This window comes from Suncus etruscus, chromosome 3 (assembly GCF_024139225.1).
Source record: "Suncus etruscus isolate mSunEtr1 chromosome 3, mSunEtr1.pri.cur, whole genome shotgun sequence".
Taxonomy (NCBI): domain Eukaryota; kingdom Metazoa; phylum Chordata; class Mammalia; order Eulipotyphla; family Soricidae; genus Suncus; species Suncus etruscus.
In genome coordinates, this window is record NC_064850.1 from 87,688,327 (window position 1) to 87,707,847 (window position 19,521).

The 19,521-nt window shown below is 38.7% G+C and overlaps 1 protein-coding gene across 3 annotated transcripts in view; it reads left to right on the forward strand.

The window, feature by feature from the left end:
• SRGAP2 (SLIT-ROBO Rho GTPase activating protein 2) overlaps positions 1–19,521 on the forward strand; it is a 335,545-nt gene that overhangs the window by 898 nt on the left and 315,126 nt on the right. The gene's annotated exons all lie outside the window — the stretch shown is intronic.

Genomic DNA, 19,521 nt, shown 5'->3' on the forward strand with positions numbered 1-19,521 from the left:
TCCTGCTTATTTTTTTCTTCTGCACTGTATCAAAGCATGACATTTACTATTGCATTGGACACACAAAGTCTGTAGCTGCAGAGGTGCACCTTGCAAGTGTCTGGTCTCAGGTCACTCCCCCACCCTGTGTTCATTCGGTGATCAGAGAAAGGAAAGAATAAGGTCACTCATACCCGATCTGATCTCCACCCTCACCTAAACCTGAATGGATGGGGATGGAGGAATTGCTGTTCTGGAGAATGGGAAGACATAATTGCTTAACCCTTTTGTGTTGTCACCCTCTGCTCCAGAATGCATGCCTCTAAAGGCCCACCTTTCTCTCTTTCTCTGCAAATTTGTGAATGGTAAAGCCAAATTCAAACCTGGAGAAGCCATGCGAGCTATGTTCACATCGAGTTCAATTTAATTTGGGACATGAATCAAAGCCCTTTTCCAGGTACTCTTTTTAAAGGAGAGGTTTCTGCCTGTTAAAGGGCCCCAGCAGGTGTTTGTGCAAGGTACTATTCCTTCTTGGCTGGTAGCTGGGAAGAAACCACATAGCTTTAGCCTTTGAGACCTCTGCTGAAGAGTCAGAGCAGTGGGTGGCCTTGACTGTTGCACCACATGGAGGAAGCTCTGGTTTTCCTTTGTTTCAGAGTACAGAGGGAGGGGCCCCTGCTTTATCCCTGCATCAATGGAAGAAGATCTTTTCCTATCATTGAGGACTTAGGAAGAGCCATGTCTTCCCTCTGATACCTGCCTGGGATGGGTGTAGAGAAGACTTGAAATGGACAGTTGCCTTATCTTGGAAGATTGGAATGTGGTATTCCTATTGTGCTTGTAGAATCTTTTTTAATGTCATCTGCTGGAAAAGTGCTGCAGGTACCCCCAGGGACTGACTTTGTATCCACTTGGTTGCAAATATGGATTTTTTTTTTTTTTTTTTACAGAGATAAGGGATTTTTCTGTTGAACTGGGATTGGGAGAAGCGTTATTTTGAATTATAATTGAGGTCTTGGCCTCTTGTCACTTTGTAATTGTTCATAATTTGGACCTTTTTTTTTTTTTAACAGTAGGCCATGGCTTCTGTGTCCTGTCTAGGTACATTGATTGCATTCTGCTTTTGGGATCCCCACTGCAATTTTAACTAAATCTGTCATTCTTTTTTACACATTCTATTCTTGACTGTTGCCATAGGGAATGTTAATAACTTTGACGTCCCCAGATTTCTCTGTTGAAGCATGCCATTTGACTAAAGTGCAAAGTGATTTTTACATTTTTTTGAAGGGTTCAGGGTTGATAGCTGTTACTAGGACTGTATTTGCTTGTTCTTTATTGGCAAAGGTTTCTCATGAGTTTCAGAATTAAATAATTTGTGTATTTACAAACATTGCTCATTGAGATGAGGTAATGCAATTGGCTCTTCAACCTTGCCATGAAAGGGAACTGCTTGTTTTACTCTGATATTTTCTCTTTGTAGTATTCAGTATTATAGAATTATATAGGAGATGGAACATGATGTCTTATCCAGAGAAGGTGTCCTTAAATTAATGATTTTAGGACTGATGTGAATTACTTAGTGCCTCATTTCACTGCTGAGGAGAGTACAGAGAAATTCAGAGGTTTGTCCAAGAACTGGTAGATCTGAAACTAGAAACAATTTACAGATTCCAAAGTTGCTGTTCTAGTTTATTTATAGCAAAAGCTCTGACCAGAGTAGGAAAACACAATCCTTAAACAGTCAAAATCTGGCCAGGGATGTATTTAGTGGTAGATTATTTGACTTGCATGTGTGAGGCTCTAAATTTTATCATGGACTCCATGTTAAAGAAATCCCAAATCTATAAATACACAATAGTATTAATATAGGAAGGAAGGGAGGGAAGAAGTGGGTACCTGTGTTCCAAGCACACCCCAATAGATATATATTATTTTATCCTCCATTCACCTTGTGCAGAGGGTAATTCTCAATATCATATAGAGAAACAATAGAAGCTTGACTTCATTTGTTTCTGGGAATTGACGATGTATCCTCTCCTCAAGAAGCTTACATTCTAGAACTCATACTGTGGCTAGAATTCTAGTTTGGAATCCTAGAATTCTAGTTCTTGACTGGAGCCAGAATTATTATGGCTTCAGTCTTTTGCATGTTGTATAGGTCTCACAGTTTTTCCTCTTTTACAGATGACAATATTAAAAAAAGAATAAAATCTCTACTTTGATGTAGTGGTTAAGAGCACAGCTTTAGGGATTCAGGCTTAAATCTTTTTTTTTCTCATCCTTGCCTTGTTTTTTAGGCAAGTTACAGGACTTGTCAGAATCTCCATTTTCAAATTTGAAACATAGGCAAAACAGAATTTTTTTCCCCAAAGGTAGTTAATAATACATTATATAAAATTATTTTGCACAGTTTCTAGTGCTTGAAAATATTTAATAAAAGCACAGTCTACTCTTAGTGAGGCTTCCTGCTGAATTGGGCCTTCACATTCCAGCTGTATAGTCTATTTGCTTCCAGATCACAGCTAGTAAGTGATAGGATACAAGTTTAGGAATGAAACAAGTTCTAATTATCTTCTCCCAGTAGTAATAAAAGGTGCCTAGGTTAGTCACTTCAACCCTCTAGACCTCATTTTTACTCTGTAAAATCAACAGGTAATCTCTAATCATTGGTTGCTTCCTTTTTTTTTTTTATAAGTGTTTGACCAGAATATTGGCTGTGGCTTTCAGTCAGAATAATTTGAATCAGGTAAACTCTAAATAGACTTTTTGGGACCTGATCTATCCTGTATGTGTGTATGTGGTGTTTTTATTTATTTATATTTGCCCCATCTTAAACCACCTGCTTGCTTGTACCCCCAGTATTTCTGAGACTGGCCATAACCCTGGCAGCCCTAATGTGGTTTTGTGAGGGATGAACTCTTTCATCAGGCTGGCTTGTTAGTTGTCTTCTTAAAAACCATCATTGTTTCTGGTTTGTGGGTGTTCAGATTCCTTTGAAAGTTCATGCCTCTCCATGTCTGACTCTGAAAGCAGTAATAATCTGTGTTTTTCATAGCTCTTCACAATTACAGAGCGTTTTCATATATATTAATCTCTAGAAATTTTTAGCAACTCTGGTGAAATTTATGGTTATAACCTGAACTTCTTGTGGGATTGGGACAGCAAAAGGTAGTAAGGTACAGGACATGTTTGGTGATCAGAAATGAAGATCTCGGTTGAATTGGGGGCATTGTTGGTTCATATTATATAGTCTCCGAATTGGTCTGTCCTAGTTAGGGCCCCCTTTTCTTATCTCTTTATCTTAGGTTTTCACAGTCCTCATAAAGCTTGAGATTGACAGTGAATGCAAATATTCCGGGAGGAATAGTCTGAAACAGAGTGGCACTGTTTGGTGAGCAATTGAATTATCTTTCTTGAGAACATTAACGGGTCTTGTCTTTTTTTTTTCCCCCACCCCTTATAGAAGAACAGTGTGTATATGTGTACCACAAAGCTGAGATCTGTAATTTGTCATTTTCATCTGGAGGATTTTGATAGGAAAGGCTTAGGCTTTTTGCCTGGAACAGTTAACCGATTCAGGACCCTTTGAGAGCAGATGAAATTTAAAACTCTTATCTATCTCTTGTCTTTTGCCTAAACCTGAATGGATTATTATGGAAGAATTGCTCTGTGGTTCAGATTCTGGAAAATGGGAAGACATAATTGCTTAACCGTTTTGTGTTGTCGCCCTCCACTCATTAATACATTATTTTAAAGGCCCACTTTTCTCTGTCTGCAACAGCATAAAGCCAAATGTGGATGGACCTGGAGCAACCCTGTGATATATTGTATATACATGCGCACTTGGAAATTGGAATTGCTGGTATTTAGACAAATTTGTTCCCCAGGGAGTTCTGAGCCGCTCTTCACTTATGCCAACAAAGGTCTTCACTTAGATTTCTTTCCTCTCAGCCCCCAACTCCCTAAGGAGCTTTAAATATAATTAGTTTGTGAAAAGCTGCAGTTAAACATCTTTGAATCCTCAAGCAGATACTATCACTTTCCTGCAAGATGATTGAAGACTTCTCTTTCCTTGGTCAGGGATAAATAAGATCCTGCATAAGGTGTTCTGGAAAAAAAATGAAGTCCTTGGGAAAATTTAAATACTCAATCTTAGAGTTGAAAGCCACTGGAAGGAAGGCTGTGCTGGGCAAAGAGCAGGGATGCTCTGTGTTGGATCAAACAGCAGTGGTTAGAAACTGTTGTGATGAGTTCTTTACATTCCCAACTTAAGGTACTCTCTGCGGGAATGAGAATAAAAACAGCCTTTAGAGAAGCTCATCTGGTACTTATAGATTCATTATCATGCCTTTCATGTAAGCTTAGATAAGCCCTGATCATTTCTAGGATGCAGTCTGTCCGGGGCCATATTTCTTTAAGATCAGCAGGTACCCAGACCCAGATTCTTAATGCCCACTCTTCAAATAAGAATAGGCTTCCAGTGACACTGTGGAATTTCTCATAAGAAAAGTTTTGTTCATGAATATTATGTTCACTTTACATCCCAGATTGCTGAAGATTTCATTAGGAGAATAAGTCTTCTCATAGGGGAAAAAATTGGTATGTAAATATCTACTGGTGAAATTCAGGTTATTTTGTTTGTGTTTGTGCTCAGTTCTTATTTCTGGCTCTTTACTCAGAGATCAGTCACTCTTGGTGGATAGACCATTTGGAATTGAAAATACCTTAATCCTGTACCTAATGTTAGCTGCATATTGAATTTTACCTTGAAAGCTTTTTTTTGTTTGTTTGTTTGTTTTTTGTTTTTGGGTCACACCCGACAGTTCTCAGGGGTTCCTCCTGGCTCTACGCTCAGAAATTGCTCCTGGCAGGCTCAGGGGACCATATCGGATGCTGGGATTTGAACCACTGTCCTGTATGAAAGGCAAACGCCCTGCCTCCATGCTATCTCTCCAACCCCGCCTTGAAAGCTTTTTAACTTGAAAATAAGGAGTGTATATTTTAATACTTTTTTTGTTTATGTGGTTACAGGGATTGAGCCGGGTTTTACTTTTGAAAGAGCAATGCTTTGCCATTGAGCCATATTCTGGGCCCCTAAATACTTTTTTTTTTTTTTTTATTTTTGGGTCACACCGGCAGCGCTCAGGGGTTACTCCTGGCTTCACGCTCCTGGCAGGCTCGGGGGACCATATGGGATGCAGGGATTCGAACCAATGACCTTCTGCATGCAAGGCAAATGCCTTACCTCCATGCTATCTCTCCGGTTCCGCCCCTAAATACTTAAAAAATTACAATATAAAACCATTATGAATTGTATAATATGTGGGAAAATTCTCCCCTTTCTCTTATTGTGATTAAATAAACATTACAGGATTTGCCATCTTAATGTATATTTACATTATTGTACAATCATCATTATCATCTATTCATAGAACTCTTCATCTGTAACACTGAAATCTTATACCCATTAAATAATTTTTCCTCCACTTGTCTTTATGAGAACTCTTGTAACCTCATATAAATGAAATCATGGAGTATTTGCTTTTGCTTTTATTTTACTTCGCATAATATCTTTGGGATGTCATCTATGTTGCAAATGACATGTATCAGAATTTTCTTCCCTTTTAAGACCTTTACATGTATATATCACATTCTTTATTGTTTTGTTTTTTTTTTGGGGGTGTGTGTGTGGCCACACCTGGCGGTGCTCAGGGGTTGCTTATAACTCTGCTCAGAAATCGTTCCTGGAGGGGCCGGAGAGATAGCATGGAGGTAAGGCGTTGCCTTGCATGCAGAAGGACTGTGGTTCTAATCCCGGCATCCTAGGAGCGATCTCTGAGCATAGAGCCAGGATAGAGCATCTGAGCATAGAGCATCTGTTTTTTTGTTTGTTTGTTTGTTTTTTGGGCCACACCCGTTTGATGCTCAGGGGTTACTCCTGGCTAAGTGCTCAGAAATTGCCCCTGGCTTGGGTGGACCATATGGGACACTGGGGGATCAAACCACGGTCCTTCCTTGGCTAGTGCTTGCAAGGCAGACACCTTATCTCTAGCCCCACCTCTCCGGCCCCAAGAGCATCTGAGCGCTTCTGGATGTGACTCAGAAACCAAAAAAAAAAAAAAAAAAAGAGATAACCCTTGGAGGCTTGAGGGACCATATGGGATGCCAGGAATTGAACCCAGGTCGGCTACATGCAAAGCAAATGCCCTCCCGCTTTGCTATCACTCCAGCCCCAATATATCACATTCTTTTTATATACTTAATCTATTGATAAATACTTGAGTTACCTTATTTGCGGGCGTAAGGCGACCCTTCAACCCATGAAAAACTTCCTAAAAGTCGGGAGTCATATTATATGCTGGTATACGGCATGCTGAAACTTGTTCCAGCGTCAGGGACGAGTGATCTGCACTCCTCTTACTTTTAAGAAGTAACTTACTTTTAAGACTTTTAGGAATACTTCTACGTTTAGATTATTGTAGATTATGTGGTTGTGAACATAGGTGTTATCCCATTTTAAAAAACGTCCTCTACTCCAAAGTTTTGCATACACACACAAGTCATATAGTTACCTATTCTGATATGCTTGTTTAGATTTAAGATTTTAATACCTGAATTTAGTTCTATACTGTTTCTTTCTGCTGGGGAATTTCTTTTTTTTTTCCTACATTTTTTCCCCTGCTCTATTTTTTTGTTTTGTTTTGTTTTGTTTTGTTTTTGGACCACACCCGATGACGCTTAGAGGTTACTCCTGGCTATGCATTCAGAAATCGCTCCTGGCTTAGGGGGCCATATGGGACTCCGGGGGGGATTGAACCAAGGTCTGTCCTGGGTCAGCCGTGTGCAAGGCAAACGCCCTTCTGCTGTGCCATTGTTCAGGCCTTCTTTTCTACTTTTATAAAAACATTTTCTATCTTTCTAAAATATTTTTAACTTCTGCATTTATATTTTATGACTATTTATGTTCATAGTTTTAACATGTATATTAATAAAATTTTATATCTTTAACAACTGTATGCTATAAATGCTATATTTTAACAGTCTAGTTGCCTTACAAGCATACATATTAATATGTTATATACTCATGAAACTATCACAATCAAGATATGTAAATAGCCATTTCTTCATTATGTTAATAAATGAGTAATATAATAGCCATTTAAAAATTACAATACTTTAAAATAAGTAAAAGCCAGGTACTGCCAGTTTTAAAACTATGATAAATAAAGCTACTGGATTAAGTTTTGAAAATTTTATTTAAGTATCATGAATAAAGATCAATAAACTATAGGGAAGTGGGATTAATAATTGTGTCTTACTTATTACTATATGTTTTGGATGAAGAATTAAGGATCAGAGAGAGAGGAAAGAAAATAATCTTAAGAGTTGATGGGTGACAATAACTGTTTTCCTTGTAGATTTTCTTGAGCATCAAGGTCTCTTGCCTCTTAGGAAGTTTTTGCAAGTGAGTTAGGTGCTAAGGAGAGGGATTAGGTCTCCCATGGGAGTTTTGTTTAGACTCACGTGAATGCTACTTCTTTCTTCTAATGATTGATTCCCTATAGCCTGCTGATTAGAGACCAACTTCCCATTTGGGCATTAACTTGTCCTCAGTCTGATGATCATGATCATTTTATCTATATTGCTCATTTTCCTCTTATGAGAGGTGTAAGCCTATATGGACTATCTGCCATTCTTCCTATGTATATTCTAGTATCTAACTTTGGCTCTTATTTTGAGCTTAGCAGACACATACCATTATGCTAAATATTTTATGTACATTGTTTCCTAATCCTCATACCATCTCTAGGAGGGAAGGTATTACTAATGATGAAAGTGAGGTGTAAGAGAGGAGTGACTTGCTTAGTTAGGATGTATACAACTGGCTAATGCTAGAACAGAAATTAAATTACTTGGTCTTCCTCTGAGTCTGAGTTCTTAGTATTGGTAGTGAAATATCCCTTTCTTCCTTCCTAGCCAGGCATCTCTACCTAGTCACGTCTTTCTCTTCTGGTAAAATCTAACTTTTTTTAATCTAGGGTATCTTTCTGAGTCATTCTGACCACAAATAACCTCCCTCTCTAGTTCATTCATATAGTGAAGCTCATTTTTTATATTTTTAAATTGTTGTCTTTCAATCTTCTCTCTTCTGATGGAATCTGGGAGAAGTGTTTTTAGTTGTATACTTCTAAGAGTGCATTTAGTTGATTCTTGAATTTTGAATTGGTTGTTTTGGAACCAATTGGAATCTTGTCAACATCACCTCCTTGCTAAATTCATTCAACTTAACTTTTCTTCTAAGCTACTTCATTTGTGGCCTAGAAGATCAAGACCTATTTTGCTGATATATTTAATGGGACTTGTGTGGCAGATATTAAGTGATAAGTAGCTCTTATTACAGTGCGGGGTTCACTGTCAGATGAAACATGTCTAAAACAGTGTTGAAACCTAAAAGGTAATTTTTGGTAACATTTATTGACTGTGATGATAAATATGTAAATGTATGACTTGAGCTACTTTAAAGATTTTTGCGTTTTCCCTGCCCACTGTACAGTATCTCTGGCCATAATTATGTGTGTGTATATACATGCATATAAGTTTATATAGACTATATAATATATAGTTTTTTACACCTTTTACATTGGTATTATTTAATTAATTTTTAATTTTTAAATTTATGCACTTCAATTTACAAAGCTGTTAATTTTAGACATACAATGATCCAGTTCCAAACCCACTACCAATATCAGCTGTTCTCCGGGAATGTGTCCTGGACAGTTTTTCGTGCACAATACCCCTAAAGTGATTATTTTAAAAAGACAAATATAGTGGGGATGGGGAAATGACTTAAGGATATCTTTGCATTAACTTTATATAAAAGAGTTCCAGGTTTGATCTCCATTACTGCATGGCTCCTTACCACACAGGATTAAGTATTCTGTTAGGCGACCTGAAGAACTTTATACCTGTAACTTTCCATTTGCCTACAAAAATCGTATTCTACTATAAAGCTGAACCGCATTTAATTTTCTTAGTGTATTATGTTATTTCTTGCTTTAAACTTTATGTCTCTGTATGTCCTCTCTGGAATGGTGATTACTTTGTTCTGGAAAACTTAATTATCCTTTAATTCAATGTTTTTCCAAAGAGGGCAGCTCTGAAGCAATTCAGAGGGACTGTAGTAGCCTCTGGTGCAACCAAAGGGGTGTGTGTGTGTGTGTGTGTGTGTGTGAGAGAGAGAGAGAGAGAGAGAGAGAGAGGTGGGGGGGGCGTGAGCGGGAGGAGGGAGAGAGAAAGAGAAAGAGTATATGGGATACTTTCTATTTATTTCCTTTAGTTCAGCTATGGAGCACTTGTTTGCGGTGCTCTATATGTATACAGTCCTAGGTATAATCGTTGGCACTGCAAAACAATTAAGAAAATAAGTTGCCACTACCTCTAGGCAGATTTCTCTTATCCCTTCCTTCTACAAGTGGCCTTTTAAAGATTACCTCAGAAATCACAATAGATCCTGAAAGGGATCCCAAATAGCTTCCATATGTTTGATACACATACTTTCAGCATCTCCCCAGTAGTATTCATATGCATACTTGTAGTCTAGTACAAATTATATTAATAGTATAATTTTTGTTTTTAAAATGTATTTATTTATTTTTGATTTTGAGTTTACCAGTACCCTGAACAGAATTGTCATATTGAATTATTTTCTGAATTGGTTGCATATGATACTTCTCTAATTTTCTTCTACCAAAATTAAGACTTTTCCTTATGTTATTACTATTTAAAATTCAAAATAAATTAAGCTTTGTAGGTTATGTCGTTGCATGAGAACAAGTCATATACTATAAAAGAGTGTGAAGACTTCCTAGTGGGAATTTTTTCTTGCTACTTCCACTGATTTTTTTTTTTTTTGGTTACTTTCTAGACTCTACTTATTTTATTTTAATAATATCTTTATTTAAGCACCATGATTACAAACATGATTATAATTGGGTTTCAGTCATAAATTGATCAAACCATTCCCAAGTCTTGTCTTGGATACCCACAGAAATATAACTCTAAAATCCTCAGAAGTAAAACCAAAGTAAGATTGGGGGGGGGGGTTCCGGCCACACCCAGTGACCCGCAGGGTTTACTCCTGGTTATGTGCTCAGAAATCGCTCCTGGCTTGGGGGACCATATGGGACTCGGTGGGGCGGGGGAATTGAACTGTGTAGTCCGTCCTAGGCTATCGTGCAAGGTAGACGCCTTATGGCTTGTGCCACCACTCTGACCCTCAAAATAAGATTTTTTTGTAATTAAAGTATAACACATACTTTTATTTGGGAATTTATTCGTCATTTGAAACAGATATTCAGAACCTAAAGTTTAGAAAATTTATACTTGATTATTACTGGTGTTAAAACAGTGTTGATTTGGAAGGGAACAAACTGTTCCAAGCATGGACTTGTAAAGAATCGGAGCCTCATCATAAGCAGCTTAATGATCTATGTATGGTAAAGGAGGAGGAGAAGGCCCAAGTGACAAACAGGAAAACACTCCTCTCTGTTTTTTCAGTCATTTGGCATTAAGTAGCCTTGATCTTATTTATACATTGTGAACGAATGGTTCTGAAGTGGAAATATATTGAAGAGGAAGGAAACACAGCTGGACAGTGCGCCTCCTCATTTTCTGAAAAAAAATTTTTTTGGATGCCATCTGTTAGGGAAGAAAGCAGAGTCCTTTTTTTTTTTTTTTTTTTTTTTTAATTTCCCGCTGTCACCATCACCACTTAATTTCTCCTAATTTCTTTCTAAACTTGCTGATTGGCAGGTGACCCAAAATAAAGTCAGTTGAGTATGTTAAGATACTGTTTTTGCTGTGTGAATCTTGTTTGTGTGTTGGAATCAGCATAGTGTGCTGGGTTAGTAGTCTCTGGAGGTGACCTCCGCAGCTCTGAGTAAATGCCTAGCCAGCTCTCCAAAAGAGACAAAGCACGAACATGATTGGCCAAGACATGCTATGCTATGAGCTTAAGAAATACCTTGCTTCTTAAGAGTTGACAGTTTCTCCAACATTAAAATTTCTTAGAGGTTTTGTGTGTGTGTGTGTGTGTGTGTGTGTGTGCTTAATTTGGGAGGGCAGGATATCAGGCTATCATCAGACAGTGCTCTTCAGGGAGGCATCTTGACTGAAGTGTTATTTTAAAGAGACAGTGTTTTGGGGGCCATAAAGACTTGGATTCTATACAGGCAGAATGGCCCCTAGGGATTTGGGGGCAGGACACTTGCATTTTAATTTAGCTGTGCTATTTACTACTATAGTTTCCGGATAAAACCTAGTTTTCTCATCTATAAAAGGGGACAGTTCTTTACCCTGACTAATAAGGATGATGTTGATGTCTAGTTTTTAGTGAGTTGTTATGTCTATGTTCTGTTTTAAGTGCTTTACATATACATGAAGTCACAAACTACCAAATGAGTTGGCTACTGTCAGTATGATCATTTTATAAATGAGGAACAGGGGTGTTAAATAAGTTACTCCATAGACTAGCAAGTATAATGAAAACAGTATGAACTGATATTTGATGTTGTGAGACTCACAATATGCTGTTGTGAGACTCAGTGGAATGAATGACTTCATCTGACAGATCTTTTTTTTTTTTTGGTAGGGAGTGAAGCATACTCACTTACTCCAGGGTCTGTGCTCAGGAATTGCTCTTAGCAGGATTTGGGAGACCATATTTGGTGCTAGGGATTGAAACCAGGTAGGCCACAGGCAAGACAAACACCTTACCCTCTGTCCTATATCTTTAGGCTCTTGACAGATCTTTGAAACTAAAATATTATGCATATTTAGTTCATTGACCTCTTTACACCTTTTGTTCATCTAGAAATAAATTAGAAAGTTACTAAGGTCTTCCCAGCAGTTTATGATTTCTTGCTTATTTAAGAGATTAAACAGGCACAGTTTATTTTTGTTTAATTAATTCTTTGTTTTCAGATCACACCCAACTGTGTTCAGTGCTTACTCCCTGTTCTGACTGAGGGATTACTCTTGGTGGGTTTAGGGAACCATATGTAGGGATTGAACCTGGGTCAGCAGTGTGCAAGGCAAGCAATTTGCCTACTGTACTATCACTCTGGCCCCAGCAGTCACATTTTAAAGTATAGAGACCCCATTCTCCCCTTGGAGACAGTCTAGGACATATGGAATGTGGTCTTCATGTAGTGGTAGGGTGGTAACTGACCTGGAAAACAGTTGAAGTGACCTTTGGTTAGGGGTCTAAGAGGTATATGTATGTACCTCATAATTTGAGAAATCAAGAGGGTGAACCTAGAGATAGACTTCTGATTGCATTACTAAGGATAAGAAATGGTTTCATCTGAATGAATATATAAAATTTCCTACTTGCAGCAAATTCAGAGTTATCAGATAGTAAGAAAAAACATGCATTGGGGCTGGAGAAATAGTAGAATGGGGAGGGTGTTTGCCTTGCATGTTGCCAACCTAGGTTCGATCCCCAGCATCTCATATGTTTCTCTGAATCTGCCAGGAGTTATTTCTGATTGCAGAACCAGAAGTAACCCCTGAGAGCTGTTGGGTATGGCCCCTAAACAAACAAAAAAATGTCCTGCTGTTAATGGTACGTATGGCTGTCCTTAACCATGTTGCTGGATCAGAGTGGGACTTGTTTACCTTTTGGTATTATAAGCATTTATGTTGTTGTGTGTAGTATTAAAATTTAAAAGAAAAAAGGGAAATTGCGTGGACAGCTTTAATTAAATTAGGAAGTGGAAACCTTTTAATCCTGACATCTGGGCTGGGGCAAATGGGAGAAGATTCTGAGGATGTGAAACCAGAGTAGGGTTGATCCAGACATCTGGGTTGAGGGAGTATAGTCTGGCTTCCTAGGATCTAGGGTGGCATCCTTAAATGTCTCATCATATGCCCATTGCCAATCATAGAATTTTTTTGTGAATTATGATGAGGTATTCTGTTAAAATATATTCAGTTTTATATGTTTAATTTCTTTTCATTTAATGAATAAGTCAAGTAACAATCTACTTTTTCTTTTTTTTTTTTTTTTGGCCACACTCTGTGATGCTCAGGGGTTACTCCAGGCTCTGCACTCAGAAATTATTCCTGGCTCAGGGGACTATATTTGATACCAAGGATTAAACCCAAGTTGACCACATGCAAGGCACATGCTCTACCTGCTGCTGCATTATTGCTCTGATTTTAGAAGGCTGCTGTTTTAAAATGTATATCATAATTATCAAAGAACAATTCATTTTTATCATTATAAGATGGTACAAAATATTACTCATAGGGTGGTAGAGTTGTATGCTAATTGAGGATTAGCTATAGAATGTGGAACAAGTCCTTCTACCTTGGATATTTTCAACTTCTCAGCTAGAATGTGGAAAAATGAATTACTGATTTTATCTTTTTCAGGACTTACTACCTATAATTGATTTTCATAAATTGATATTTTTTGAGGGATCACACCTAGAGAAGCTCAGGAGTTACTTCTGGTTCTGCACTCAGGAATTACTCCTGCAGGTGATTGGGGACCATATGGGATGTTGGGGATTGAACTTGGGCTAGCCACATGCAAGGCAAATGTCCCACCTGCTGTACTATCTCTTCAACCACATAAATTGAGATTTTATGAAGTTTAGAAGACTGATATTGTTCTAAAGGAAGGATAAAAACCACAGAGGATAGATATCATAAGCTCACCTACTCATCTCTGCTACTCTTGGTTTAAGGTTTCATCTTTAAATGACATTAGTAGGCTTTGTGCTGTATCTCTAGATCTCTTATGTATTTTATCTTTTGATCTACGTATTATTTATTCAGTGATTTGTGGTGATGTAAATTATTTCAACTCTTTGCTGTCAGCAATCTTAAATGGAACATTGAAGCATTTAGGATAGATGATATCTGTTACTCTGACTAGATTTTAAGGCTTCAAAAAATACAATTTTGGAGCACCTTAAAACTATGGGCCAGAGCAATAGCACAATGGGTAGGATGTTTGCCTTGCATTTGGCCAACCCTGCTTCTATCCCCAGCATCCCAATGGTTCCCTGAGTCTTCCAGGAGTGATTTCTGAATTCAAAACCAGGAGTAAAAACCTCTGAGCAATGCCAAGTGTGGCACCCCCAAAACAAACAAACCCATAAAAACTACAGTTATACTCCCACTACCAAAGTCTGAAACTTATTGGTACCAGATATTTTTAAATTTAAGTGTGTGTTTGTGTGAATACATGTCCACACATGCTTTAATTTGCTCTTTTAGCCAGGTGGGGAGTAGGATTGCTGGTCTAGAAATGCTAGCTCTTCTGGATTTAGCAGCAAATAGAGTTAATCATTATCTAGGAGCAAATAAAACCTACTCCTAATTTTTAACTTTTCTTGTCTCAAATCTCCTGTTCCTGGAAGAATAGAAGATAAGACACCAAGGGGCTTGGGTACCAGCATTTATATACACATTCTTACAAAATTTAGTGTAAAACGATCTCATATTTAAGAGAGTTAGAATTACTTGGAGGGATATTTGTATTCTGTAGACTCAGTGGGCACAATGTGAAAGCAGGACTATTTGGCCTGTGGAGATTGCAGATAAGAGTGTGTGTATAATTGAGTAAGAATGTGAAAAATTATTTGATAGCATTAGGAGCAACAAAGCACACACTTAAATTTATATATATATTTACGCTTGAAAACTATTTGGAGGAGTAAGGATTTAAGTGGTGTTTTCAGGGTGTGGGAACCCCCTCCCCATTCTTTGATCTAAATATGTTTGTCCATGCAGAGGGTGTGAGGTCTCTGAGAGATCTTGACTGACCATTTGGTACATTCTTCTGCCCATTGCTTAGTTCTTCAGTTTAATCATTTCAGCAAACCTTGAAAGTCCTTTCAAAAGAATACACCACAGGGGCCAGAGTGATATCAACGTAAGGCATTTGCCTTACGCTGCTGACTGGGTTGGATCCCTGGCATTCCATTATTATACTCCAGCCTGCCAGGAATGACCCCTGAGCACAGAGCCAGGAATAATGTTTGAGAGCCACTGGGTGTGGCCCCAAAACAAACAAAACCAAAAAAAAAAAAAATGGAATACACGAATACACCATAGCCTACTTTCTCATCCTTTCAAATGTCCTGAACTATAAACAATCAATTTCTTTTTTTTTTTTTTTTTTTTTTTTGGTTTTTGGGCCACACCCGTTTGACGCTCAGGGGTTACTCCTGGCTATGTGCTCAGAAATCGCCCCTGGCTTGGGGGGACCATATGGGACGCCGGGGGATCGAACCGCGGTCCTTCCTTGGCTAGCGCTTGCAAGGCAGACACCTTACCTCCAGCGCCACCTACCCGGCCCCAATCAATTTTTTTAGTTGCAGAGCTTAAAATAGAATTTAAAAAAAAAAAAAGGAGGACTGGAGCGATAGCATAGCAGTTGGGCGTTTGCCTGGCATGTGGCAAACCTGGGACAAACCTGGGTTCGATCCCTGGCATCCCATATGGACCCCCAAGCCTGCCAGGAGCGATTTCTGAGCACAGAGCCAGAAGTAGCCTCTGAACGCCACTGGGTGTGACCCAAAAAACCAAAAAAAAAAAAAAAGGAGTTCGATGAATCAAACATGTTTGCCCCCAAACCTGCACAAATCTTTTCTGCTTTTGTATCCTTAGTGGCTCAGGGAAGGTGGTAATCGATGAAACTTTTCAGACATGTGCTCATCATGTTCTTCCCATTCTTTGCCTTTGTTTAATTCCACCGGTGTTAGACATTAAGTAAGTATTGAACAAAATAATCAGGAGCACATTTCAAACTGACTACTAGTTATTTAGTAATTGGTGTTGTGAATATGTAGAAATTAACAATGTAAGAGCTGTAAGGGCTTCAATCTATCAAGGGGTGGACAGAGGATACAAGTACAGTGCTCAGACCACAACAGCAGAATATGGAAGGTTAAGTGAAGGAACGAATAGTCTGACTATGAGTATGCTATATGCAAGTACAACCAAAGTCTGTGACCCCTGTCAAGCCCCTTAAGTGTATGAGCATCAGAGTGTATGACCATGCTACTTCTGCTGAGCATTGTTGGAAATGGCTACCCACTCACATTGTGTTCTATCCTTTAAAGGATAGGATAATCGGAACTGAAACTTTACCCAGAATAGTTCTTGAATTTTGGGGCCGGAGAGATAGCATAGCATTATGGCGTTTGCCTTGCATGCATTTGACCCATAACTGACGGTGGCTTGTATCCCGGCATCCCATATGATCCCCTGAGTCTGCCAGGAGCGATTTCTGAGCAGAGAGCCAGGAGTAACCCCTGAGCACCTCCGGGTATGGCCCCAAAACCAAAAAAAAAAAAAAAATAATCACTCCTGGCTTGGGGGACCATACGAGACACCGGGGGATCAAACTGCGGTTTATCCTAGGTCTAAGCCAGCTGCATGCAAGGCAAATGCCCCACTGCTGCGCCACTGCTCCTCCTGTAATATTTATATTATATAAAATAATATATGTTATATATCATGTAATATATAATATTTATATTATATATGAAAGTGTTTGAGAAAATAGTTAATGTAGATGAAAAGTCATAGGAAAATAGTTTGACTCACTAATACAAGAAATGACATCAGCCAGTAGATGACTGAAAATGATTTAATGTTGATAAGAACTTGAGGAATTCAGAGATGGGAGAGGTGTAGGCCTGAATGAATAAGACCTTGACTTATGAAGTGGGATTTGGCCAACTTGAAGTAGGAGGAAAGAACAGAGGCAGTGTGTGTGCATCCCTCGTAGTGTTCCCTTAACCCCCATTGTGCATCACTTCCTACACTGCAATACAATGATGGTTTTATCCACCCTCACCTCCACCCCCTTTTCCCTTTCCCCAGATGCACACTCCTAGAGTGAGTTCTTTGAAGCTGTTCAGCCTGTCATTTCAAGCTTTCCAGCATCCAGTACCATATTTGCGTGTGGTAGACATTCAGTAAATGTTTGCTGAGTGAATAGATTCTAACTGGAGCAGAGATGTTAGAGACAGTGGAATAAGTGTGGACTGAATGCTTTTTGGTGATTTTGAAGGCCAGCCAGTTTGACTCTCTCTTGGGCAGTGGAGAACAATGGAGGTAGTCTGATTTGAAGAGCCTGGAATGAAGTCCTGTATCTGAGAGACTCCAGGCTGGGAGGGGAAGCTTGCTCCTACCCACACATATACTAGCCCATGCTGGACCCTATGGCAGTTTCTCAGCCTCCTCTATGAAGTGTACATTTCTATTTACTGAATTAGAAATTAATTTCAGACAGATGAGCTGAGAAGTTATAAAGTGTGAAACAGTGGTGACAGAGGCCCAGATCTAGAGAGTGTACTTATCTTCAATATCCAGTTTGACTTTAACTTCTAAGGACCAGGAGGATAGCTGAAATGGCTGGAACACTTGCTTTGTATGCTGGACACCCAGATTTGACTGCTGGCATCACATGGCCTACCCAGGAACCTTGCCTCAAAACAAAACAAAAAATAAACAAAGAAAATACTAGTAATTTGGGTTCAGGAACTACAGAGATAGCTATGGGGGCCAGAGTGAAGCCAGATTTAATAATATCTGAGGTTTTAAGCAGACAAGCAGGGAGAATGAAGGTGACAATGACAGAAATAGAGGAGAGTCATTTTACTCATTCTGAACTTGAGCTGACAGTTTCATTCAAGTAAGAATTTTATCTGGCAATTGACAGTGACATTTTTTTCAATTCTTTCCTCCTACCCTGCTTTCATTAAATTTGCAATTTCATTTTCTTCTAAATTAGCAATGTTGCAGAAAAATTGAAGTAGATGACACATTGTACTGAATACCTGGTCTTATTTGCACCTTTATAGCACTTCAGTTTGAGAAATGTTGTCTCTTAATGTTTGTGTTCAGAAATTAATAGTACTTTTCTTCCCCAAGCCCATGAGGGGATGAGTATAGTTAAACAAGGAGAGAAATAACTTGGGTTTTGAGATACTGTGTGCTCTGTTTTGATAAACTAACTCTCTGAGATTATTTTGGAAGCATCTGAGATTCTTTTGGAGTCAGCCTCATATTAGAGAAATTTGCATTAGAGAAATCAAATCTAGCCCCACCACCTTCTATCTCTTGAGTTCCCATGATGGAAGAACAGGCTGATGAATAAATTTTGAAAGCATTCTGGGGAGGATGGGAGAGGCTGAGTTCAGCAAAACTTAACTGGGTGGTGCTGGTACTGTTTCGAGGTGTGGAAGCAGGAGTGGCTAATCACCCTAATTTGAATAATTTTGGAATAATGAGATGGTTCCTTGATAAAGCACATTTTGCTGGGGATTGTGACTTAGAATTTGTTGAGAGGAAATTCTTGCAGGAAAATAAATTTTAGATATTGGCAGTTGAATTTAATGTATTCTGTCATATCTCCAGAGTCTTGGAATTTTTAGTGTTATTTCTCTTTTCAGCAGAATGGCCTATGATTATTTTTCTTCTAATATATTGGATCCAAAAGACTGTAGGAATTATTTCATTTTTGTTTCTTATATATTCAAGATTACCCACTGATGGGGTGAGAACTTTAAGCTGACAACACTGAGCTGGAAATCAGAAGAGTTAGGCCCTAGTTCCATCTCTAACCCTTAGCCCTGGATAAAGCCCTAACCTCTTTTGGCCTTCCTTAGCATTTTACGATAGAAGATCAGGACAAAATACCTGCAGTTAAGTATTTGCTGTGCTGATTAGGTAAGATGATGCTAGTGCATCTGCTTTGTAAATAACACAGCTGAACAAATACAAATTAAGATTTGATTTGCTACAATAGCCAGACTCTGGAAACAACCAAGATGCTCTTCAACAGAGGAATGGCTAAGAAACTGGTATACATACACAATGGAATATTATGCAGCCATCAGGAGAGATGAAGTCATGAAATTTTCCTATACATGGATGTACATGGAATCTATTATGCTGAGTGAAATAAGTCAGAATAAGAATAGTCTCACTCATCTATGGGTTTAAAAAAAAAAGTAAAGGCATTATTGTAATAATTCCAGAGACAATAGAATTAAGGGCTGGAAGGACCGGCCCACAATATGCAGCTCACCACAAAGAGTGGTGAATGCTGGTAGGGAAATAACTACACTAACAACTAGCATGACAATGTTAATGACTGGGAGATGTAGAATGCCTGTATTGAATACAGGCAGGGGAGGGGGAGGAGGGAGATTGGGGACATTGGTGGTGGAATGTTGCACTGGTGAAGGGGGGGGGTGTTCTGTTTATGACTGAAACCCAACTACAATCATGCTTATAATTATGGTGCTTAAATAAAGATTTTATTAAAAAAAAAAAGGATTTGATTTGCTCTGACAATCACTTGGAGTTCTTTTTTTTTTTTTTTTTTTGCCACACCTGGAACCACTGAGGGGTTACTCCTGGCTTTCACTCAGAATTTGGTCCTGGCAGGCTCGGGGGAACCATATGGGATGCCCAGGATGGAACCAGGGTCTATCCTAGGTCAGCTGCATA